The following is a 27,079-nucleotide window of genomic DNA, read 5'->3' on the forward strand; positions in this document are numbered from 1 at the left end:
GACTAATAGCTCTACACGTTAACAATTAAGGTTATTATGGGTAACCGGGGGGGGGGGATTAGTGTGTGTCTCACATTCTATTATTACCTATACGGCAAAGGCAGAACGACACACACAGACAGCTATTTTAAAGTTATTTAAGAAGAATAGCACTTAAGTTCATCTATGTGAAATGCAAATTGTAATTTTGTATATGACCTGCTTAACTCATCAAAGCACTTACTTTGCCAGGGGTGGGGGACTCAATTCTCCAATCAGGTAGAAGGCTATTTTTATATATCTAAAATTAAAACAGTGCTCCACTTCACGTCAACCACAATGGTGGAAAGAGACCTGTGTATAATCACTGCCAGGTGCCCAGTGGTGCAAAGTCTATTTTTTCTTTACTTGGGAAGGGGCACATTATCTGCAATATTGCTGGCAAGAAGTCAGCCATGGCAGACAGAGACCCCCTTTGCTTGCCTCAGCAGCCAGTCACCCAGACCAACTGAATGCAGAGCATCTCAGTGCCTTCTGGCAGACCTGGCTGGCTAGGATCACTTATCAACCAACAGGTCTGTATCAACCCGACCCACAGAGTGGTGGGTCATTGCCTGACACAAAGGTCCTGTTTCAAGCTCTTGATGCACATGTAACCAACTTCAGAGAAAGAGACCATGATCTAACAATGCATCAGAGGGGATTGTCTGAGTGGCTGATGGAGAGAGTTAAACAAGTTTGGGTGGTGGCCAACTTAACTTTAAAAGGGGCTAGATAAAATTCATAAAGTTTAAGGATGTCAATGGAGTGGTCCATTCAAGATGTTACTAACAAGATGCCATTTTAATTCAACTATCAAATGGAAGGAATAAGGTCTGATTTACAATTCCTGCCATAGCAGAGAATGGATAAAAGAGTGGTAGTGTTATTATTAATTTTTACTGCTACAATATATGAGGGTTAAAATCTACCTTCTCTGGCTTAAAAAAACCCCCACTTTAAGTAAGGTTCATTAAAAGAGATTTATGAGGCTGGATGTTTGTGAGCTAAAACTAGGTGTGTGAAGATTTGAGCTACTTTGGTAATTGCTTTGAGATGGTGAAGAAGGGGGTTGGTGTTGGAGTTGTGGGGAGAAGAACAACCCACCCTCTAATTGACTTTATGGGACTTTGAAAGACTATAACATCTAAAGATGCAATGTAAATGACGATGTTATAAATACCTAAAGGTGCAGATTACAATTTTCAGTGCTGATGGAGGATTATCAGGTCTGTTGAGAGCAGGAGGTGCTCTCAGGGAAAACTGTAAATGGTCTAGTGGGGGAATCTCTGACTGTGATTCGGATTGTAAGGAGGAGAGGAAGAGAGTGGAATAGCTATCTGAGGAAATATGATCTCCTCCTTTGTGGAGTCAGATGTGTGACCTTGAGATTCCCGAGGCTCTGGCTGGCAGCAGATCTTCTGAGACAAATTGGAGAAGGACTGTTTATGGCAAAAATCAAAACATGGACAGTTATTGAAAGAGGCTTGTGAATGGAAGGAGGTTGACAAAGTGGACTGGATGATTAATAATTATACTTGATATAATCATGGATTGAAAGCAATATGCATGCACACATAAAGAAAAAAATGTTTAACTAATATACATGCAGGAATTGAAAAATGGGTAGTTGATGAATAAAGTTTTATAAATAATAAAAATTAAAAACCATTGTAAAAATAAGAGAATTATTGGGAATGTGGAGTTTTAAAGAGAGAATGGGATTCTGAAGCAGCAATAAGATGAATTTATGGACATATCAAAGAATGGACATGGGAGCCAGTTTTATAGGGAAAATGGTTTAAATTGTATTAATTTGGTATAATTCGTTAAAAATTGAAAATCAGTAAAAAGATTGTGTGTGGGTTTTTTAAAAAAGGATGCTGGACTAGAACAGGACTTTGGTCTGATCCAGCAAAGCATTTTTTACACATTTTAAAGGAATGTTGCTAATAGCAAAACTAATAAAATGTGTTTCTTCTCTGAAGTGAAGGCTTGGTGTAGTAGTTATTTATCAACTCTTACCACATTTTCAACATTCAAAACTCTTTTCAATCTTTAACTAAGGTCAGAATACAGTGTTCATTCTTTCAAATGAATTTTCACACGTAACCTTGAATTGACTAGGGCAAAAGTAACAAAATGTTTTTGATGTTTCATTTTGTGTGATCACTTTAACATACAAGGTCACAAAGATGTTTTTGACGTTGGCTCACGGCACAAGAATGATCAGTCGGATTAAAAGAACTACTACAGCATAAACTGCAGAAATGCCAACCCCACAGAATGCCCTGACAGATTTGTACATTTGTACAAAATGGTTTCATTTCAAATTCTAGCACACTATCTACAATTTTTTTTATCAGACTGTAAGAACGAAACTGAAAAACACACGGTGTGAAATTTCAAATGTAAAGGGGGAAAGCATATGAAGTAGAATCTATTTTGATATCTATGCAAAGCTGTAGAGAAAAGAACACGGTCCACTTTCTTCTGGAAGCAGAAAGTGCAGGAAAAATATAGCATCTGAACCCAGAATGTCACATTCATTTGCACATTGGATAGAGTTGCACCCCTATGTCTTTACTGTAATTGAAGGGTGGCGTAGACTTCAACCCCCAAACCCAGAGGGTAGAAAACCACTCACATTTGGCCTCCTTTGTTGTATTCACAGGGTTTTAAGAGACATCTGCTGGTCAAAATATGAATGCCATCTATTCTCCGCAGCATACCCCATTGCATTCTTTGGTGCCCTCGGAGTGGGTGAATGCGTCAATGAGGGTGAACTTGGCACCTTCTCCAGAGGACTATGCTGAAGGACATAAATTTGAGCCCCTCAGAACTGGTAATCCGCATTCATTGCTCCAAAACAGGTAAAGGTGCTCTTATCAGGCTCTCAGCTTCAGAGCACAAGGGCCCTTGTAAAGGACACCAGGAGATATCTCTACCTCAGGCCTCCTGGCCCGGGCCCCTTCCTTATTCACCAAGACCGCTCTTGCCTGGCTAGACATCAATTTACCTGTGGCCTCCTGGCCATGGATTTGGCAGCCCATTCCTTTAGGATTTGGACCTCCCCACAGACAGGATTAAGGATATAGGCTGTTGGAGATCTAACGCCTACAGAAGGCCACACCCTGTCACTCCTTCATTTTCAGGCACCCCTGCAATCAATATCTGGTTAGTGGGACACAGCATAGCCCATTGGGCCCGCATGTTTGCCATCGCTACTGGCAGGGGAAACAGCCTGGGGCTCCCAAAGAATGTTGATGTGATATGACATGAATTCATGCCCATTGTGATGGCCAGAGCTGCACTGCATAGGCCCCCTCATGCATTGGTTGTTCAGCTGGGGGAGAACGACTTGGTTCTAAGGAAGGGCATTGACCTAACCTGGAACTTCAAAGAGGACTTTGACAAGCTTGCTGCCCTATACCCAGACTTAACCTTATTCTGGTCCCAGGTTTTGGAGAGGCGTTGTTGGTGTGACTGTCCTTACCTGGTAGCGATCAATAGTGCTAGAAAGAAAGCTAACCATGCAGTCGCACAGAAGGTGCAACATTTGAATGGCCATGTGATATGACACCCTGCCATCACTTTCAACCAGGAGGCCTTGTTCCAATGGCATTCATCTCTCTGATGTTGGAAATAATACCCAGGTGAATGATACTAGAGATGGTATCAGAGATTGGCTGCAGGCGTGAGGGTGTTGGCAGCAAGCCATTTGGGCTCGAGTGGCGGTTAGGCATTGGGTAAGCCTTTGTTTAATGGTGGGGAGGTTGTAGCCTCCGCCTGCCCCTCCTCAATAAGGGCATCCTGTTAAAGGGATCTGGGGTGTGTGGGTGTGGATCCTGTCCGATTCCTGGATGTGGGCCAAGGCCATGGCACAACCCCAACAGGGACCCCTCATTTGATGTAAGTCACAGGGCTCCTCCTACTGGTGGTTTACCCTTAGCTGGACTCCCTGCAGACAGGCGGGAGTTGAGATCTAGTCTGGCTTCACCCAATGCCAAAGCCAAACTGCTCACATCTGTAACCAATAAAGTTGTGGCCTATTTTATCCCATAAACCTTAAAACTTGAGTCTGTGTGTTTATTATCAAAGGGAACTGCAGGGCCTGGGGGCTTGACACACGATTGAGCTGGTAACACAAGAATGACGATGAACCTGTGATTCATTTCCTTTTTATTCAGAATTGAGGTGTTCTGTACATTACAATTTCCTGTTCAAACATCACCTAAGCAGACTCTTGTGCAAAGTTATGGGAGGCTCTCAATTCAAAATGCAAACACAGCAGGACATCAAGCCGCCCATATCTGCGTCAGAGCTTGCTCTGTGAGCAACATGTAGAGGCATAATCTTCCTTCTGGGTTTACTATCTCCAACTATTCAGAACTCTACTCATCTTGGTCCCCAGCCTCTGCTTTCTTTTCCGTCACTCTTTGGCTAATAATTAATCACAGCTAACCTGACAGACTTAATATTATATTTATAAGCAAAAACAGTGTTTACCAAGCCAAATGCAAACACTGGCTTGGCAAAAGTAGGGAGAAGGGGAAGAGGAAGTGCATCTTCTATGGTCAGTGATTTGCTATTCACATTTAATTACAAGTTTCATAAAGCTAAATGAAAAAGAACACAGCTTGCTTCTCTGACTTCTATAAGCAGCAAAATCCCTAAAGTGCCTTCATCCTTGTACATCTATAAAGTTCAATCTCCAGCCTCTCCCATCCCTAAGAAGCAGATAACATACTGAAAACAAAACCTCTCCACACAAGATACCTAAAAACCTATGTCAGTGCCAGCTTATTCCTTGCCGTGTAGAGCCATAGTTTTATGTTTCTTCCAGAAGACCGTGAGCACAGTTCAAATAAGACTGTCATGGAGCAGAACCAACAGACACCAAAAACTGCTTGCATGTGAATCACAATTTGTAAGCAGTGAACCATGAGGTTTGCAGTTATTGCCTGGAACATGTCTATGACAATAACAGCTGCTCTTTCACTTGAATTTGACTTTGGCAAGCCTTCACTGGGAATAGAATTCCTCAGCTGAGGGGGCTGGTATTTTCTATTGTTATTCATACAGGGGCTTGTGGGCTAATTTTCTCTTGTGTGTACAACTTTCATTTTGTCACCACAGCCAGGGTGGGATGCATCATGGCTTCCTCTAGAATCATAGAGTTGGAAGAGACCACAAGGGCCATCGAGTCCAACCCCCTGCCAAGCAGGAAACACCATCAGAGCACTCCTGACATATGGTTGTCAAGCCTCTGCTTAAAGACCTCCAAAGAAGGAGACTCCACCACACTCCTTGGCAGCAAATTCCACTGTCGAACAGCTCTTACTGTCAGGAAGTTCTTCCTAATGTTTAGGTGGAATCTTCTTTCTTGTAGTTTGGATCCATTGCTCCGTGTCCGCTTCTCTGGAGCAGCAGAAAACAACCTTTCTCCCTCCTCTATATGACATCCTTTTATATATTTGAACATGGCTATCATATCACCCCTTAACCTCCTCTTCTCCAGGCTAAACATGCCCAGCTCCCTTAGCCGTTCCTCATAAGGCATCATTTCCAGGCCTTTGACCATTTTGGTTGCCCTCCTCTGGACACGTTCCAGTTTGTCAGTGTCCTTCTTGAACTGTGGTGCCCAGAACTGGACACAGTACTCCAGGTGAGGTCTGACCAGAGCAGAATACAGTGGCACTATTACTTCCCTTGAAGTTTCCCTAGAAGTTTAGGTTTCATGTATGAATCCAATAACTAATGGTAACAACTGGGAAATGTCAAGTGCTACTTCAAACACTGGAGGTGAGAACTCACAGAAAACTGTCTCTTCTGAGAGGAGGAAGAATCTCTTGAAATTGCACTGATTGTACAAGTTAAGCATTTGCATGAACTGTCATTTGTCCAGAAAAGCTTCATTGGACAACACCTGCCTGCTTCAGATCATGTTATAATATAAAAACACACAGAAGGTTCCTCCTCCCTTCCTCCTAAAGGAACAAATCATTTGAACAGAATGGATACCTGGACCTTGTATTTTCCACTACACCGATTGTTGGGGAAAGAGTTATGACTTCGAAGTACAGTCCATCACTTCACAGACTCAAAAAGCACGAACATGCCCCCTCAAGTTTTACTGTGGTTTGCTGATTATCTGCACACATGGCGAGGAGAATGAGGAGTCATCTTTGAAAGAGAATCCGTTTGAAAAGTGGTCTGCAAGCACCTGGGCTCTGGGTTTTATAGTGGGACAGCACTGGAATAAAGAATAGCACCTCTCCGCATACACGGGGCAGGGCCACCCTCTCCCATAAATGGCAATACAAAAACAGGAGGGGTGACCAATAAGTGGAAGTTACTCCACTTTTCAGCTAACAGCAGTATCAGGTAAAAACAAGTGCATGCTGATATACAGGCAAAAACCATTTGAAATAAATTAGTTTGAACACCTTTAAAACATTAGTCAGGCTACTACCACTAATGCTCACTGTTGTTTTAAGACATTGCACTGCCTGAAGTGGAGCTCAAGTGGTGCCCCCCAAACTCTTAAAGAGTAAGCAGACCTCAATTCCTGCCTTCGTCTTTGAAATTACCCTATGGCAGCCTTTCCCAACCTTGAATTGTTCAACTTTTAAATGTTTTATTTATGACTACTTTTGTTATGTTTGTGATTATAGAAAAGTTTTCATGTTGTAAGTTGTCTTCAGCGCGGTTTTAACTATGGAAAGGCGGTATACAAAAAAAATGATGATGATGATGATGATGGATAGTTTAATCCTGAGGCATAGCAACTTTCTCCCTCTCCCTTTGTCCTTATCAGTTATAGCAATAGTTATAGCAATAGCTCCTGTATAAATTTCATTCTTTCTCTCATGGTTCACTTGCAAATGCAACTTTCTCACACACATTTCAACTTTTAATTTTACTATTTCTATACCCCCCCCCCAATATACACATCCTCAGTGCAGTACTGTTGTTTATATTTGGGCTAGCCCTTGATAGATAAGGCTTATGTACACTATGATATAATAATCAGAGGCAAAAATAAAGAGTCTGTAAGAAAATATTTTTTATAAACCCATCAAGTTTTCTTCTGCTTCTCTGTATCACAACATCATTGCACAGTGAGAAAATTGCACCTAAGCAAAGCATGCTTACACCTGAAACAACAGTATTTTTAAATTGTCTTTAGTCCAAAAAGGTCATGACTTGCTTGCAAAAAACAACACACTTCAAATATTAAAAGATGCTGCTTTAGTCAAGCTGTGCAACCTTGCTGTTTTGCTTCCTTATATGCTGTCTCAGGGTCATTTCCTTATTAGCACTCCCTTCAATAGGAGCTGCAGCTATCAAACCCCTTTGATTTTATGCCAGAAATATTATTTTCTCCCTTCCAGCTTTGATGGAGATTAAAAGGCAGAGTATTCCATAGCTCAACATGCCACAGAGAGAACTGTTATTTTGAATAGTGCATGCATTTTTACAAACTGAACTTATTATCCAAACCTAATAAATCATTTCTCTCCTTTGGGAATGCACCTTGACTTCTTTGCAATGGGACTTGCACGCAAAGAAGCTAGAAATTCTAGTTTCTAGACATCCTTCCTCTCCTTCACAGCCTAACCAAAGAGTAAACGTTGCTGAAGGGGTTTTATACATTTCTGCTACTCTAACTACAATCGGATCAATTACAAAATTAAACTTTTTATTCATTAAAAAACACCTGAAGTCTTATGATTGGTTTACTAATACAGCTTGCTCCAGATCGAATGCAGAACAAGCTACAGCACAGCAAAAGAACACATTACATAGCATTGCCACCAGCAATTTGGAGAAGGGGTGGGGCATTGTCCACATTATTACAAGCACACAAGAAGGTACTTCTTTCAATCTACAAGGTGCCAGAGACTATGCCAATGTAGAACCAGGGCTGGCATAATAGGTGGGGCGAGCAGTCCTGGTTTTCTTCCAGAGTTGTCAGTAAACTGTCTCAGTTGACAACTGTAGGGTGACAGTTCAAATGAAATTCCAAATCACAGCCTATATAGTTCATATTTAATGGTAAACCATGTTTGCTATTAAATTAAGGATGAAATAAGGCAATTCTCATTTATTTCCTCCCATCCTCTGAGTCCTGGAATGAATTCTGCTGAGCTCTGGCGAACAGTTTTGGTATAGTCTGCAGTTTTATTAGTTTATTAGTTTGAGACACATAACTAACGGCAGTTATAGGTAGGTGGCCGTGTTGGTCTGCCGTAGTCGAAACAAAATTTTAAAAAAATCCTTCCAGTAGCACCTTAGAGACCAACTAAGTTTGTTAGCGATATGAGCTTTCGTGAAGAAGTGCGCATGCACACGAAAGCTCATACCAAGAACAAACTGTATGCATGCTGCGCATGAGTGGGTGGCCCCAGCCACTCTGGGCAGCACAAAGCCTAAGAACATACTTGTATAATGAAAACAAAGAGGAACACTTGGATGAAGCAAATGAAATTTTGTTTCTCTGCATACTTGCCAACTTCAGTTATTATTTCTGCCACTAATCCCTTAATGAAAAACACAGAAGGCAAAAAACAAAACAAAACACAAAACAAAACCAATAATAACATTACCAGATAAACCTGCAATGAGCAAACAAATATTCCAGAGAAGTCACTGCCCTAATGTTGAGGAGATAGGGTCTTTAGGTAGATTAAGAATAAAATATAGCCTAACTTCCTAGAAAAGATACAGATTATGAATCATTATATGACTGATTACAATTGGGCAAGCAACACTATAGTATTTCAAAAAGTGCAGTGCAAATGTGGAAATACACACAGAGAGAGAGACGGATCACTCTACAGGTTTTTGTTGAAAAAATGCACCACTGAATAAGAATTTCGAAATGGTGCCTAGAAATATCTGTAGAAAGGATTCCATATATGAAAACAAATATGAGATATACTGAAGCTAAAATAATGGTATAACTAGTTCTGAGTGCCCAGGAGGACTTTGACTTGTTTTTCTCAGAAGGTTAGACAAATACACACCCCGTACCACACTGCAAACTGATTTTGAAACTGAGGGGACTTTCAGAAGCTACAAGGTGGTGAAAGTTCAACTGGCATGTCCTTTCTGTGACAGTTTTCACTAAAAAGAGGTAAAGAAACTTCCTATTGCATTTAATGTGCCCCATACGGCGTTTCCATGCGCTGCTCTGGTTCGCCAGAAGTGGCTTAGTCATGCTGGCCACACAACCCGGAAGCTGTATGCCGGCTCCCTCGGCCAGTAAAGCGAGATGAGTGCTGCAACCCCAGAGTCGGCCATGACTGGACCTAACGGTCAGGGGTCCCTTTACTTTTATCTTTATCATCATTACAGATAGTTCTCCACGCTGTGAAATGGAGGTCTATTACAAAAGCATCACACTTTGAAACGAGGTCACTGATTAAAGTAATGGCTCAAAGGACTTGCACGGTCACACTCTGTGGCCAGGGCAGGAGCAGCTGAGTTTCCTCAAGATTCTGATCTCAAGATTCTGTCCACAGAAAGTTCTTGAGGTGTTGAGGTCTAATTTATAGTTATAAAATTCGGGTGTTATTAATTTGCAAGTAAGCTAAAAAGTGTACTGTGTGAGATTCACTGCTTGGGAGACCTGCTGTTTCATGTAATGAAGATACCGTATAGGAAACAGGAAAGTGATAATTTTCTTTGACTTCCTGATTTTGGACTAGTTACAAAATGCATACAAGTTTTGTGGTGATGGGACATAGACAAAAAATTGCAGCTCCTGGTTCCTCCTGGCTTTGGAGTGGGAAGGCCTTTTTGCAGTACCCACTAGTAGTGGTCCTCCCTTCAGGCCATGAGGTTCCAGTTTAAATTCTAGAGTCTCTAGCAAAGAACTGGGAACTGGTTCAGAGCCCATGTTATTATACATAAGCTTAAAAGCCGATATCTCAGCAGGCTGTATATAAGATATCTTGGGTCGTCAATACACGAAAAATAATCCACCACCAGTTCACTGGAGTGAGTAGTAAGAAGATTGTTTTTTTCATTTAATCAGTGATCTTTAACTACATGGCTCCTTGAGCAATGTGTACCTACGGTCACTAACAGTCACAGTGCTCTCTTCTGTGCTATGCCTCTATATCACGCCCTTTTAAAACTATTGCCAAAGAAACTGCTTCAAAGCTTGTGTATTCATTAACTTTGATGAGAAAAAAACTAATTAAGTCAGGTGGTGTTTTATTAGCTCATCAAGTTATTTTCCAGCTATAAGAGCGCTCCAACCAGAGTGTACTTCAGACAGGTATGAACAAACCTAGTTCTAATAATATCAACTAAAGCTACCTGCACAGTGCTCAGAATGCCCCCAACACATAACAGAGTGCAGACTGATAGCTTTGCACATAGATTTAGGGTTTACTCAATTTTCCCAACTCTCCCCCACAAGTTGTTATGCTGTTGCTATAAATCAAAAGACCAAGCATTTACCTACCATCAGTACTGATAACGGGGGATGTATAAGCTATGCTGCATTTTTTAAAAAGTGCTTAAGAAATCAAAAAACTGCACTAAGAAAAGCTGAATCCTGCACCTTGTAAGCTGGCTGTGTTTGCGTGTCACAATAAGCTGCAGACAACAACTAGCAATGCATGAGTAAATTAAGCCCAGTTTGCTTCTCCCAGCTTCTCCCCACGAGTGTGTGGAAGAAACAAACCACTAAACCTGGATGAACACTATGTTAGAATTCACTGTGACATGACGAGTACAATTTCTTACTTAGCCAACAAACAAGATACTGTAGTGGATAACATTATAACAACGTCTACAGAACTCAATGGGGCCTAGGCATGCGCAGAATTGCACTGCTCCTCCTTCAGTTAAGGTACACAGACAAACAGTTTCAACAATAAATGAGGCTTATCTTCTTTTGCAGGTTACTAGCCAGATTCTAGAAGAGTAATAGACTTAAAGTGAAAGGCATTTCATCAAAACTGTGCATAATAAGGATCTCTTAGGCAGCCTAGCACAATAAAAAAGGTGGCACGCACACATCCCTTTGGTGGCAGGGATCCAGAATGTCCTTCTATCCTACTGCCAGTTCCACTAACTAGCTTCAGCAGACCAAAGTCATTAATTACTACAATGAGCAAATCATTCCAGAATTCCTTAGCTAATTAATACTTTACCCTGATGAGCTTGAGGGCGAAGAGAGACAGAAGGTTTTGCAGCTGTGACAGCTTTTGCAGGGTTGTAGCATTTCATTGCAGATGGGAGATTGCATGTTTGGATACTGCTGTCTCATACACAGAAAAAATATGCACATAAAACAAAAGCTCGTCAGGGTGATGAGGAAGCGAGCGTATCATTTCCCCAACATGCTACTTTCCTATGTGCAAAGTTCTTATTTTTAAATAAGGACACATTTGCAACCTGAAGTGGTACTCTCGAAGAAGAGCTATACCACATGACTCTTCTGATTGTGTATCCTGGTTCTAGTTTTGTTAGCTCACTTGTACCAAATTCTGTTACCATATGGACAATTTTGAACATATTTTACAATTAAGTAACCAGGACCTCTCAGTATAAGTGTTGATGACTTGCGTTGCAGATCTGTGCAAATGTCAATGAACTGGACTCTTGTCTCCTCCAACGTCAGCACTGACCAAAATGCAGGTGTTCTGACTAAGCCTGTTTGAATTCTATTTGTGTATCTGTCAAAAGAGAATAAACACTGGTTGTTCTTTTACCATCTCTTTGCAAATGTATACTAAAAGGCTGCAGAAAATCAAAGTTAGTGGAAAGGGCTGTGTCTATTTGCTTATGGATTTTCTTGCTATATTGCCAATTCTACTATTTAAAAAATCATGCCGCTTTGAAAGTACCCTTAAACAAAATGGCTGCCACTCCCGTTGGCACATTAAATGAAGGAGTGGCGCACCCTGTTTCATCACTTGAGGTGGAAAAGTGCCACTTTGCCCTGCTCCTGCCGCCATCTGCTCTGCTGCTGCTGCTGCGCACGCTGCCCCATCCACAGCTGCTGGAGGAGTGGCTGCCATTGTTGCCGATTTTGGGCAAGATCATGCCGATTTGGGGGGAGATCTCTCACAAAATAATGTGGGATCTTGCCTAAAATGGCTGTGATCTTACCCAAAATCAGCGCTGGAGGTGCTTCACTGCCAATGGTGGGGGGGGGGGGCAAGCCGCCTGGGGAGCTTCTGCCCCTGAAGCAGCAGCAGCCTCCCCTGTCTCAACTGACTGGGCCGGCTCTGATTAAATATATAAACCTTTTTTTTCTTTTTTTTTTTAGAAGCTTGAAAACCAAATAAATGCAACTGATCTGTAGGGGAAACAAAGACCATCTATACCACAGCGCTTCATGAACATGGAACTTTTCTAGGCAGTATAACGATTTATGGGTTTAATTCTTGGTCATGCTGGCCACATGACCCGGAAGTTGTCTGCGGACAAACGCCGGCTCCCTCGGCCTATAGAGCGAGATGAGCGCGCAATCCCAGAGTTGGTCACGACTGGACCTAATGGTCAGGGTTCCCTAAGAAAAACAGCCCCAAACAACAGAGCTTGCAAAAACCTAGGAGAAATGTTGCCAGTGAGAGTATTGGACTAGAGGAACCAATTGCATAGTGCAACATCAAGCGTTCAAAACCTGTTGATCAGAAATAACAATAGAACAGAAAAAAATGTGTTGCACAATTAAATGAGGACCATGAAGCAATAGCACGTTCAAATCTCTGTGTTCTACTAGTTGCTTGCCTCCAGCCTTTGAGCTTGGTTTCAAAATCTGGTCACTACAAGTAAAAATCTTACATGCTACCAGGAAGTAGACAAGGAAAAAATATTGCAGTATTTTACCGAAGATGACTACTTCTAACAGCTAAGTTGGAATGACACTGGCTGTCTGGCAGCTGACCTCACAAGCAAAAAAATACTGGGTCTAACGCGACCGTTTCTAGGTAAAAGAATTTCCTGAGGAATTTAAAAAATGAGTTAGGATTCATTCAGATGTTACCTATCCATGTCACTGGATATTTGTGAAAATAGCCCACAGCACATGTTTCTCTGCCAACTTCTCATGAATTCACACATTTCCATAGATATCAGTAACAGAAATTATGGGAGAGAGTCACTGACCAGAAGGTAACAAGTCTTAGGCTTTATAGTGTTGTGAGACATAATATACTTCCAGAGAGCCATGAGTGAATTGGAAGGGAAGAAACACAAATGCTGGTTGTGTACTGAACCTAGAAGTGGTCAACTTGAAGACAACTTCCTACCTATGGCTATCTACTGCCTTCTTAAAATGAGGGCCTATAAATAATGATGAAGAATATATACAGGATCCTCCAGAATCATGCCAATATGCACAGCAAATTCCATGCTTCACTGTTCTGCACTACTTAGAAGGCAAGAGGCTCTAAACATTAAATCTAGGAGTAGTGGATAAGTTTAGGAATAAGCTCCTTCAAGAGGAGAATTCAGCAGTAATAAGTGCTAAATCTATATGGCCATATGTTTCACCTGCTTAAGTTGAAAATGCAGAAGAAGAAGAGAAGAGAAAATTGTATCCCCTATTGTATTTCTACCGCAGAACTTTTCCCAGCACCATTGGCACCAAGTGGGAGTTCCCTGTGGCTAATTAAAAATATATATTGGGAGATTTGTGTCACAGAGAAACAGCAATGCAATAAAGCCATCTTAAAATGGCAGTTCTACTTATCTTGAATATAGGTCTACCAAATAAATAGGTGTACCAAAGAAACGAAAGTTCAATGTTAAGAATAAGCTCTAACACCACTCCAAAGCTTTGCTTTCATATATGGTTAAACTGTCACCACAATACTACTCTAAGTGTGAATATAGAAATATGCACTGTTAAACCCATTGCTCTGTTAAATCACCCATCACTGATTATAACCATTCCAGTGTGACCTACATGCCTAGTCAGGTACCACCCACATTAAATCATAAATGAAAGGAAGTTGTTATTCAAACTAATTGCTCACAAAACAACAAATTAATCACAAGCATCTGTAGTCACTCTTACGCCCAGTCTATGAAACCACAAACCAAGAATAGGATTCTGCCAATTTCACTCATCTTGAATCAATTTCCTGAAAAACACATTACTTTTTCTAGACAATTCATGACTAGAAGAAATTCTTAAAGGATATCTTATAAACTACAGTCATCACCTCACACTTTTTTCCAGGCAGAGAAGAGGAGAAATCATACAAACGTTTGAAACCTATTCATATATACATTTCATCAGAACCATTTTATTTATTTGATTTCATTTATGAATAGCTTCAGCTAAAGTATCTTGAAGCAATTTCACAATAAAAACTTCAAAAATAAAAACAATTAGAACACAATCCCATATATATATATTTCTAAAAATGCCTATGTAAAAAAAGTTAAATCCAATACAAATACAGATGACTGTAAATCCCGTTTTCCTCCAGATAAATATGTATTATATTATTTTGCTATTAGTCTGATTTCTTGTAATATTCAACGTGCTGGGGAAAATAGGCCATCAACTACTCAGCTCCAGTGGTTTGTATCGTTCTTCTGATCTGAACCAATGGAATTTACACAGCACCTTCCTAGGCAAAGGATACTCCAGTCCTTATCCTCCCAAATGTATCTGTCCCATTCCCATATAGAGGAGCTAAGGCAGCATTGATCTATCAAGCTCTCCCACTGGATTCTCAACATGAATCTTGCAGCTGGCTCCATCCTGAACCCCACACAGCTTGCTACATCTAACAGTCCTCATTGCCACCTACCAGCTCACTAACCTTTGGTTTTTTATGAGAGGATGCCAAAATGATGCAGATAATTGATCATCAAAATTTAATCAACTGTTTTTGTAGCTCTGGTCTTTGAGAGAACATTTTCTGATCCAATACATTTTAAAAGGTCAGCATAAGGTTTATGGGAAATCAGTTCAAAAATGTGCTAAAAGGAAGTTACCACCATTTCTAATGAATTAGTTCAACTCTGCACAGGAACACCACACTAAAAGCTGCTTATCTGCATTTCATTCAAGTGTCAGGAATGAGGTCACTCACCAAAATAATAATGTGGTTGTGCAAAAATGTTTGTAGCTTCTGGATTACTTTCATACCAGACTGGGTTCAGACTGATCATTCAAAATATCCTGGGACCAATAGCTCGGAGTCTTGGGAGTGAGTCAGCCCATTGTTTCCACAGTTGCCATCCTTTAGTGGGGTGGGGTGGGAAACCTCTGGCTTCTGGGTCAAATTTGGTGCAGCCCAAGTACCAATTTAGCCTGTGAGGTCATTCTTCCCAACCCATACCCACCTACCCAACATCTGACATCTTATGTGACATTCGGTGTGGGGCATGTAGGTATGTGGCAAAGCCCTTGTGCTGTGGTTTTTCAGTACCAGACAACCAGAAAACCATTGGGTGCTTGGAAAATGCTGCATAAGGAACTGGAAGATGGGTGGGACAATCCACCTGTCAATCATTTGAAGACAGAATAATGTCAGGTGACAGCTGCATTGTCCCACCAACCTGTCAAAGTCGGCCTGAGTGGGTGGAGACAGATAAGGATCTCGTCTGCTGGACTGAAGAGATTCCCCACCCTGCTTCACACTCCTGTGTTTAAATATAATCAGTGCAAATTCTAGCCTTGTAAACCACTGGGTTACATCAGTTCCATATTGATAAGAGGGGAATCAAGCCATTTTGCACTCTGGCTGATCTGGGTCAGTCATTTTCATGGACCCCCTGCCTAGATGTGCAGACCAATGGTCACAAAAGGTCTGAACTCTCAGGCTCTGCACAGCTGGCCTTAAACACCGTTTTCTCTTCTACCTGTGTTAGTTTGATTGTATTTCTGGTGTACTTGATGGGATTACTAAACAAGAAACAATGACTTGATGTTGGAATAGTGATTTCATCAAGTGTTGCACAAGACAGAACCTTTTTTAGGCGGCTGGACTAACAGGGTGTGTCTTGGAGGTGGTCAAATAAATTGCTTCTGGCAACACAGCCTGTGGCTTCTTTAATTTTCATTTGCCTCAGATACCTCCAACAAGAGAAGGAAGCTGAATAATATTTTTAAAGACACATGCAAAATCAAGGAACAATCACTTTCCATGTGCTGAGAACATGTGACTCCAATTTTCTGAAGTCCACAAAACATTTAAAATTTAAAATTAATCTTGGGCTAAAAATTATTTTCAAGGATATGTTAACTACTAGAATGAGGAAGAATATAAATCAAAATAAATAAGGATGGTTAATTTTGTGTATCTGCAGTTACTATGGCACTTGCTACATATCTTGGTGAATTATTGTAATCTTTAATAGTAGTATAAAGTAACTGAACACCCCAATTTTAGATAATACTACATCTGCATATATTTAAATTATTCAACCTCCCTCCAAAATGGTTTTTATTTTTGTATGATTTTAAGATTTCTGGAAATTTCACAGCTCTGTTTTTAATTAAATTTGTATACTGCCCTTCATCCAAAGATCTCAGGGTGGTTCACAGCAGAAAAACACAAAATATATAATAAAAGCAAGAACAAAAACAAAACAATATCATCCCTCCCACAAGCTATTAAAATTTGTGCATTATACAGTTATACAAATAACCTGATGGCCATTTTTACATGCCATATTCACAAATCTTTTAATTAAAGAAACAAGTAAACAGACCTTTTTCATGTGCAATGAAGAGATATGCAATAGGCAAACATTTGCCAAAGCTTTTTGTACTTAATCAACTGAAGTGAACTCAAAGGGCAAACACTGTAAAGGCAGGAACAAAAGAATTTACACATCTCCTAAACGTTATGAGAAATGGCTTTTTAAAAACCAGCTCATGCTAGCACAGACCTGGTTGGGCACTGGCCTTTTAAAACTAGACAGAAATGGCTGGATGTTGATACCTGCTACATTAAAAAAAAATTTAAAAAGAAGAAGTTTTGCTTCATTTCAAAATTCACTCATAACCTCTTTAAACAGCAAGTTTATAATTCATCTGTAAGAACGAACAGGAAACCCACCAGAGACTATTTACTAAAACAGTAACTTGTTGTGGCATCTGTTTTAATTAAAATAACCAGAAGACTCGCTTGGTAGCAACCTGCCCCATTCAAGTAGCATATCGGATATAATAGAAAAGTAAATGAAGGAGTGAGGTGGGTGTTTAGTTGATCCTCTACCAAACTGTGTGGTGTGGGTCCCGTCCCCCCCAATCAATGGAAATTGTAGTTCCAAATGAATAAATGTTATCACCAGATGTCATCCTTTGGGACACACATTAGGAATCAGGTTTTCCCTTGTAATGCAGAGCGTTGTTCAAGTGCGTGGTAAATTCAGTGAACAGTATGTTCTCTCTTATTAATGTGAAAAACAAAGCATTAAATGGCAAGATTTAAACCCTCAAGTGATAAACATTTCCCACTTCTGATCTCCATGTACAAACACTTGCTTAGTTCTACTATATTGGTCAGGCAGGCAATATAAATATGGAAACGGAACTTGTAGGAATATGCTATGGAACTTGCCCGGAAATTATCACATGTTAAGAGCAATGCTTTTCAAACCTTACACCTCCTGTGTACACTTTCCACATTTACTGGCCTCCCATAGAAAGCCTGCAAAGGACTCTGAATCATGTCCTAAGGCAAACACTCAGTTCATGCTAGACACAACCAAAGCCAGTTCAAACCATTCCACACGCACTGGGAATAAAACACAGCCAATAATCCTCTGGGACTAAAAACAGCATATGGCTCTATTTGTTGGGTTTTGCCTGGATTCTGAGAATGCCACTCGGTACTTGTTTGAGATAGTCACATATTTATATGGTGTATGGTTGCCTTAGTTTAATTTAGCCTTAGAGGGTTCAGCTCCAGTATATGCAAAACTTGCCTGCTTCCTTCCTGCAAAACAGTATTGGGAGAGGACAGTTTGAAGCGAGAAGCTGGTGTCTGTGCTTAATGCTGAGCCCATCCACAGAGGGGCTGGTCTTGGTTTTTAGCTTCCACCAATGCCTTTTACTCTTTCATTGGGATGCCCTTGTGGTCATGGAAGAGCTTGTGAATAGGCCTGGGCGATATATCAATAGATCACCCAGGACTGGTATGAGGAACAGGCTGCAATGTCAGCTTCACTCAACAGTATATCAATGGTGAAACTGCCCCCGCTCCCGAGTCCCTCTGCTAGTCCCTTCCTCTAGCGAGTGTTGCTAGCAGAGGGACTGATGAGCAGGGGCAGACTCAACAGCGATCTATCTCTGAATGAAACCACCATCCCATCCGCATCTTTCAACTGCTTGGCTGAGGAGTGTGTGGTTGCCGCTCCCCTCAGCCTGGCGCTGGCTCCCACGCAAGTGGGGGGAGCACCGGGGGGTGGCTCTGCTGGAGATGGGGAGGGCTCTTGACCCCCAGCAGAGCAAGACAATGGAGCCCCAGTGCTGGGGATCGGGAGCCCTCCTACCCCCCAGCTGAGCCATACAAACAAGCGAGGTTGCCTGTTATGTACTGAGTTGAATAGGATCCAAAATGCAGCACTCTGATTGGTCCTAGAACAACAGAATTCAGAATGCAGCAGTCTGACTGGTCCACAGGAGCCACCCAATCCAGCTCCAGGTGGAAGTGAATCCGCAACCTGATTGGCCTACAGGAGAATCCTGGAATTAGCCAATCACGTGGGGCCCATTGTGTGAATAATGTATATAAAGCAGACATTCTGGGGGAACTTCCATTCCCCCTCACCACTATGAGCTGAACAAAGAGCATGAAATCCACTCTCGACTCCAAGTATATTTCATTGCCGCAGCCCGCTAGGCGCTGGAGTGAAAGTGCCTCAGCTTCCGTGGTGAGGGCGGGGGCAATTACACCCGGCGCCTCACAGGCTGAGGCCAATGCAGCTTGTTTTTTCAACATTGTGGTATACTACCAGGCAATGTTTGGCTGGTGATACACCACGAAGTTGAAAACCTGGTACTGCCCAGCCCTACTTGTGAAGTGTTTCAGAGACTACTCTTGTTGATACACCTCCCCCCCCCCAACCCCTCCCATACCTTCCATCCTGTTCTGAAGGGTCATCTTGTAGAGGGGATTGGACTCCCACCACAACATCCAATAATAACCTACCATGAGAAAATGTTTCAGGAAAGGCCATCCACTGAAGCATGACTACATCCATATATTGTTATGGCAAGTCATAATTATAATTAAATGTAAGTCAGATGTTTCCCTAAAATCTGAGTTATGAATGCAAGAATCACTTTTCCTCCCTCAGATCTACTTTCCCAACATGAAACCAAAGCAATTAAAAAAACAAAGAAAAAATGCATCTAGAGTAACCCCATCATCTAACAGCAGTGACACATCTCATCCATGATCAGATCCATGTAGTCCAGTGTTCATTTTCAAACATCTCTCCACAGGCAAGAACCTTTGTACATCACAGAATCAGGCATGTGGTAATTATCAGGCTCTGATAATTAGAGCATAATATCGGCATAAGCCCTTAAGACCAACATTAATTTGTAGCAAAACCTTCAGTGTAATGGAAGATTCTGAAAGAATATTTTAATTAATCCACTCAAATGTCTCAGTATTTTAGCTTAAATTTTGCATTGCAGATTTCTGTGAAAGTCAATGAACCCGACTGTCACCAGCAATGATCATGACATGGATGATCTAACAAAGATTGACAGAGTGCCTTTTACTTATCATATTTAACAAATATTGGATGTTCTTTCGGTTGTAGTTTGCAAAGGTAAGCACACAAAAAAGCTAAAGGAAATCAAAGTTGCTGAGTAAATATGAAAAAGAGCTATTTGTTTATGGATCTTCTTAATGTATTTCCAATTTCAAATCGTTTTAAAATGTTGGGTTGTCATTCTCAGGCACAGAAGCACAAAAGTTTTAGAATATCACACCTGCAAATGACATAGCATCTGTATTGCATTTTTTTCTCTGCTGAGCATAACAAAGTGGTGGTTTGCTTCTTTCAAAACCCTGTCTTTTATCAGAAGGCTATGCTTTCCAGCATTTTCAATATTGCTTGCAGAGATATCTAATGATGATGTTAATGAGCTAAGCTTGCTTTTAACTGAATTTGCTTGAGATTTAAATTGTTTGGATGACTGCAAGTCTCCAACATAGGTAACTAGAAATTTTATAATCTCAGCTAATGAGAAACCCAAATAGCGAAGATTTTGAATATTTCGCACTTTACCTGAAGTCTGTATGCTCTCACCAAAAGAAATCATTAGCAATAAAGTTAATTGAGGCACAATTCCCAAAAGTTTTTTTTTTGCAAGATTCATGCTGGTATTTTTCAAATGATAACTTTGGTTTGCCAACTCATCAAACTTTATCTCCCTCTTCCCAATTGATTAATGTATTTTAGGGATTACATCTTGATAAATTTGTTGCTAGGGATGTTGCCTGATATTTTAACACAGCAATGAAGACAGATCAAGCACATTATTCCCTTACATAGTCTAGACGTGCAAATATTATCTCCATTAATTTCAAATTAACAGCATGGGTATAAAAGGCACTGTATTTCTGGAATTATTATTAAGCCTTAGGATAAAATATTTCACTCTCTGTGTATTGCACAATAGTAATCCCAACATTTAGGAATACCTATACCAAGTTCTTGTACTACTATTCCTATTGTTCCAAAATAAAAAGAAAAGCCTCTTAAGATGTAGCTTACAGTCTGAATTAATGACCCCACATGGTTGGGGAGAAGGAAAGAGGCACCTTTTCAATGCCTGCCATCTGAAGTGCCAAAGAGTAATTTGAAGGGCTAAACCCCAAAAAGAACTTCTAATTGTCAAGAAAATGAGCTGGATTTTAGCATTATAAAGACCCTTATTTAGACGAAATCCTGGATCTTTTATTTTGGCTGTCAAGAGATTACAGAGGATATATTTTAAGTGCCAGTTTGTTCAGTAACCACAGGGCTACAACAGCCCTCGAGGATAGTGTGTGCTCTTTATCCACATGTCAAAGTCCAAAGTGTTCCACTATCTTGTAATTTGTACTGTAAAGATGTACTACTACTCTTAACAAAACAAAATGCATGTGAGCCTTTTAATCTGAATTAACGGCAGTTTAGCTACTGAATTTAAAATGCCCCTGAAATGATCATGGAGTGCAGATGCCCACAATTTTTCTTCTTTTTTTAATCATGTTTTTATTTATTTTCATGGTACAGAAGATAAATTTTGAGAAAACAATTGTTACAACAGTAAAAAACAAATAACTTGTCCTGACAAAATTACAGACTTTTATCATGCCATGTGTTAAAGTTTCATTTGATTAGACTAAGAGATCACGCCACATTTTCCCATGAGGGCTGGGTGGATTCCTGCCAGTCTGAACAATGTATGTATTTCAATAAACATTTGCCATATGTTGTAAAAGGAATATGGATTGTGTTTGCACTTTGCTGCTCTCACCTGGCATGTTAGCTTCTGTTATACCAAGAACCAATGTTCAGCCCAACACCGGTTTTCCAACATCTGGCTACCCCCATACAGGTGGAAGTCAATAGAAAGGCTAAGAGGAAATCTTGGGGATAATCATGAGTAGATGGGATCCTAAGCCCAAGTAGAGTTAGTGCTGGGGACATTTCGACTGTTTTGTTGTATATCAAACTTATTTCTTTAAAGACAGCATTCCAGAAGGGTTTGATGATGTCACAACACCACAACATGTAGAAATATGTACTCTGACTGTGCATCCCCTCCAACAATTGCGATTGACTTCCTCACATATTTGGGACAGCCTCACCAGTGTATAATGCCACCTATGCAAAAGTTTTAATAAGGCTTTCTTTATTTTTGCAGAAACTGATTTCAACAATTTCTCAGATCAAAGCCATCCATGTTTCATTTGGTATTTGCACATCTAGGTCCATTTCCCATTGGCATTTTTGTGTAAAATAGACTGCCATACTCAAGTGTTATTAGAGCTTTGTAAATGGAGGAAGTTATACCCTTAGAAAGTGGAGAGAAATTAAGAAATATGTGCTCCGTTGCTGTTAGTTTCCTGTTTGCTTGAGTGGAAATCTCTGGGTTTACCAGTCTTAACAGCTGGTTGAAGTTGTACCATGGCCATTTAAGGTTTGGTATGGCAGCTATGATTGTTCCTTTTTGTAGAAATCTTTTTAATCTATAAAAGCCCACCATTCCCGATCATTCCAATCTAAGTACTGTCCCGCTTCTTTAAAAGAGGGATGAAAGTGAAGAGGGGTATGAAGAGATATTGGGGAAACCAGTTTTTTAATCTTCGCTTTCCACACATTTAGTGTGGTGCAGAGGAAAGGGCTCACAAGCCTCCTTAATCCAAGCATCCACTGAATTCACTGACTGGTTTAGCATATTGCAGCAAACACACAGGTGACAATCATATTAAGAATTCTCAAAATTTTGTGGTTGTAAAGGAAAAGGAAGCTAAGAGAGGAGGCTAATCAATTCAGTCCAAGGCAGAAATGAAGCATGGGCAACAGTCTCCGAAGATCCATGATCAATTCTCTATCCACTATCATCCCAATGTCCTGTTTACATTATTTTATTATTATAGCAATTTAAAATTTCCACACAAAATCAACAATGCAAATGGAAGAATGTGTGTGTGCATACACACATGTATATATTATGTACAGAGACACAGAAAACACCATTGTAAATAAACTGCAAACAAGATAAAAACTAGGTTCAAGCGTGCAGGGCATACGGAAGTGATACTGTCAAAGCAACTAAGAGAAAGAAAACAAACTATTATTATTTTACAAAGGTGGGACTGGGACTGATCAAGTAAGGTTGGAAAACAAACATGTATAAGACTAGGTAGGGTACTGCGAAGGAAACAAACATAACCTGAATAAATGCCAACAAATTCTTTCTAAGAATCAGATCTTACATTTTAGGACTTTATCATTCCTCACCCCAAGCACTCTGACTGGCAAGTGAGGGCTAAGATTCTAGCCCTGAGTTGAAAGCTAGAACTCTCCATGAAAGAAGTCTAACTCCCCTCTTCCCCCTTCCCTGGTGTTCTTTTGATATGGTGCTGTAACGGATGATTTCAACACTTTAGAGACAGTATTTTTTAGTTTTAGATCCGCAAACATTGCTAGAAAGAGATTTGGGTCAACCCCATCCATTCTACAGCAACCTGTAGCTACCTTGACCCAATCCAGATTTGGCACAAATTGGCCTGATGGGGTGTGTGATTCAGACAAATTGGTTGCACGGCCCTACTAATTAGCAGGGACTTGTCTCCAACTCTTTCCAATCCTTTAGCGGCTGGAAGGAGCTATACTATAAACAATATGGGCCATAACAATAGAAACTACTGAATAGCTTTGCGTAAAGGTAAAGGCACCCCTGACCATTAGGTCCAGTCGTAGACGACTCTGGGGTTGCGGCGCTCATCTCGCTCTACAGGCCGAGGGAGCCGGCGTTTGTCCGCAGACAGCTTCTGGGTCATGTGGCCAGCATGACTAAGCCGCTTCTGGCGAACCAGAGCAGCACACGGAAACACTGTTTACCTTCCTGCCGGAGTGGTACCTATTTATCTACTTGCGCTTGACGTGCTTTTGAACTGCTAGGTGGTCAGGAACTGGGACCGAACAATGGGAGCTCAACTGCCAACCTTCTGATTGGCAAGCCCTAGGCTCTGTGGTTTAGACCAGTGTTCCCAAACCTTGGGCCTCCAGCTGTTTTTGGACTACAATTCCCATCATCCTTGACCACTGGTCTTGCTAGTGAGGGATGATGGGAGTTGTAGTCCAAAAACAGCTGGAGGCCCAAGGTTGGGGAACACTGGTTTAGACCACAGCGCCACTGCGTCCTAAAAACAATATGGGCCATAACAATAGAAACTACTGAACAGCTTTGCATAAGTGGGTGCAAATATTCTACAGCTCGGGCCTCTCGGGTTTCCAATTCTACTATACTTGCTGAATCTCTTTGCTGTGTCAAACAGCTGTTAAGCAGATGAATTTTCTCTCAAGATGCTACTGTCATTGTTCACTGTAGCTTCTAAAAATGCCTGTGGGACCCACTCCAATGCAATGGGTATCCATCTTTAGAAAAGCACCATCAATTTCTGCTCTGGGAATTCAAAGTCTGCAGGATAATCTAAACAAGCAGCATGAAATAAAACATGGCAATGAAATATATATTTTCTCATTGTTTGATTACCCTTCTTCTCCCTGCAGCAACTTTAGCCAAAATATGCATTTAATTTTTGCTCTTCTAAAATAAACCATGGTGACTGATTTTGAATTGGTTTGATAAAGAATTGCATGCAAGCATAAAGAATTCTACCGTTGCTGTGGGAACATCCAAAGTAGTGAAACTGGGTGGGATTGGTTAGATTCCTATTTATAAAATCTGCCTTCTCTCTTTATCCTGTTGCTTACATCTGCTTATATAGGATTTGCAAGCCTTTAGGGTCAAGGAACTGTGCCTTTTCATATCTAATTTAACCATTTTGCATATAGCTTGCCCTATCCCGTGTTTTCCATAAAAGTGTTAAATAAAGAAAATGCAACATCACCTCCAAATGAACTTTTAAAATTCTCATTCATATGATACCATAGTATAGCTGCTGCTTCTCCAATGCTAAATCCATCAACTTCCAGTAATATTTAGAAGAACCTGTGCAGAAATTTAAGTTTTAAAGTTTGAAGAAATTTTTAAAATTGTATTTTTAAGCTGTACTTTGTAAGACCACAAAGCAGTGGCAGCACAGCTGCTCTCTGGGTGACCCTGCCCACAATGCCTCCCTCCTGAGGAAGGTCAAGACAGCCCACACTGACACAGCCAGCACAAGTGTGTGGATGGGTCTGGAGGAGGGAGATGTAGCCGCAGTGGGTGGGCAGGAGGAAGAGTGGTGGGCAGCTGTATCAGCTGCCTAACTGCAGATTGTAGCTGACCTATTAATTGCCGCAGGAGTGGCCAGCCCTATGGGCAGTGGAGGGGAAGGATATGGAATCCACTCTCATTCTACTGCCTTGGCAGTTGCTTATTTGTTAGTTTTTGTGAGGGATATTAGTGTCAGTTCAGTAAAAGCTGAACATGAACGTTTCGGCTTTCTCCACCAGTTTGCCATCAATTGTCTCCAGCAGTAGTGGGTGGGGGTGGTCCTTATTGTTTCTTTTGGACAGTGGAAGTGGTAGAAGGCTAAGTAAACTATGACCATTAGATAACGGGATTATTGCACTGTACAACTTCCTGAACAGCAAAGGAAAACAGAGAGAGTCTTGTTCCAGCCTGCAGGAAAGGAAGCATAAGCCAAAGACGATGTATGTAGGCAGCTGAGAGACCTCTGACTGTGTTGTTTCAACAGGCTTTTAGAAAGAGATGCATTTTGTGCAGCTGAAGGGAGAAGATGCAAGTGTACTATGGGGCTGACGAGACCCACATTTTTCACACACCACTCTTAGTCACTGCACCAGCTGCTTTCCAAGTTCCTAAGCTGCACTGCACTGCATTTCACTAATGGCGCTGGCAGCGAAATATAGGGATGCTGTAAAGGCAAGAGGAAAGGGACCAGTCAGGGGGTGGGTTGAAGATGGAGGAAGCAGCAGCAGAAAAGTTCCATGAAAATGTATCTGTTTATGAAATAAACTGGCAAGAGAAAGTGGGTGTATGTGAAGATAATTACTCAAGCACATCTGCAAGACATCACACCAAGAACTAAGTAAAGACCCCAAAAAGCTTGACGCTCATGGTTTAAGGCTAAAGGCCTTTATTAAAAAAACTGGCAGATAATTCGAGACACTTTGCCTGCATCTCTACTATTTTTTCTGGTACTAAATGAAATTTACACTAGTAATTCCAAAACGCTAAACCAGGTCACACCAGTATGCTGTGAGAGGGCTGCTAAGGGGCTGTGTGAGAAATAAATTAGAAGCTGCTGTGAGCCCAATGGACCATCCATAGATGAGAGGAAAAAACAATCTGCCCTGTTCCGGCACCAGGTCTGAGTGTGCAGCAGAAGGCCCTTTGAGGAGATGGCTATTGTGTCTCTATGTGAGAGTGTAGGAGGGAGTCGTACCTCCATCTGGCTAAGATATCACAAGTTTGGGAAACGCTATTCTATGCCACATGCTTTTGTTTGATTTGCTCGTTGCAAACAGCTGAAAGGGGGCTGGATAATTTCAATTGCAACTGTACTTTATTTAATGCAAGATTCATTAGCATTTACGTTTTCAGTTTCTGAATTCAGTCAGTTTAACCTTATACTAATTTTTCTAAAGGGGACGCGGGTGGCGCCGTGGGTAAAAGCCTCAGCGCCTAGGGCTTGCTGATCGAAAAGTCGGCGGTTCGAATCCCCGCGGCGGGGTGCGCTCCCGTTGCTCGGTCCCAGCGCCTGCCAACCTAGCAGTTCGAAAGCACCCCCAGGTGCAAGTAGATAAATAGGGACCGCTTACCAGCGGGAAGGTAAACGGCGTTTCCGTGTGCTGCGCTGGCTCGCCAGATGCAGCTTGTCACGCTGGCCACGTGACCCGGAAGTGTCTCCGGACAGCGCTGGCCCCCGGCCTCTTGAGTGAGATGGGCGCACAACCCCAGAGTCTGTCAAGACTGGCCTGTACGGGCAGGGGTACCTTTACCTTTACCTTTAATTTTTCTAAGGTTGTGCTTTTCTCCACAGCGCCACCCGCGTCCCTATTATCTCATTATATCCTTTACCTAATCCCTTCTATGTACATGTTTCACAGGAAATGAGAGGATTAAATAATTTTAAAATGTAAATTATGTTAAAATGCAATAAAGATTCTTTTGGATGATTTTGTGTAAGGAAGTATGTGCAAATTACTTCCAAATCTGGAAATGGTAGATCACTCCCAAAGATGAAATTCCACTGACGATTCTGCTCACTAAGAAGACTCTGCAGTACAATTTCTGTCCATGTCGTGATACATGCTCTTGATTAGCAGGCTGTTTTAGTTCAGGGTATCGGTCCATCTACCCCCTGTTGTCTACTCTGCCTGGCACAGTGAGAGATCTGTCTCGTTGCCTGATATT

At 41.2% G+C, this 27,079-nt stretch overlaps 1 protein-coding gene across 2 annotated transcripts in view; it reads right to left on the reverse strand.

Annotated features, from left to right (window-relative positions):
* EGFR (epidermal growth factor receptor) overlaps window positions 1–27,079 on the reverse strand; it is a 140,406-nt gene that overhangs the window by 53,819 nt on the left and 59,508 nt on the right. The window lies entirely within an intron of this gene.

Source organism: Podarcis muralis, chromosome 12 (assembly GCF_964188315.1).
Source record: "Podarcis muralis chromosome 12, rPodMur119.hap1.1, whole genome shotgun sequence".
Taxonomy (NCBI): domain Eukaryota; kingdom Metazoa; phylum Chordata; class Lepidosauria; order Squamata; family Lacertidae; genus Podarcis; species Podarcis muralis.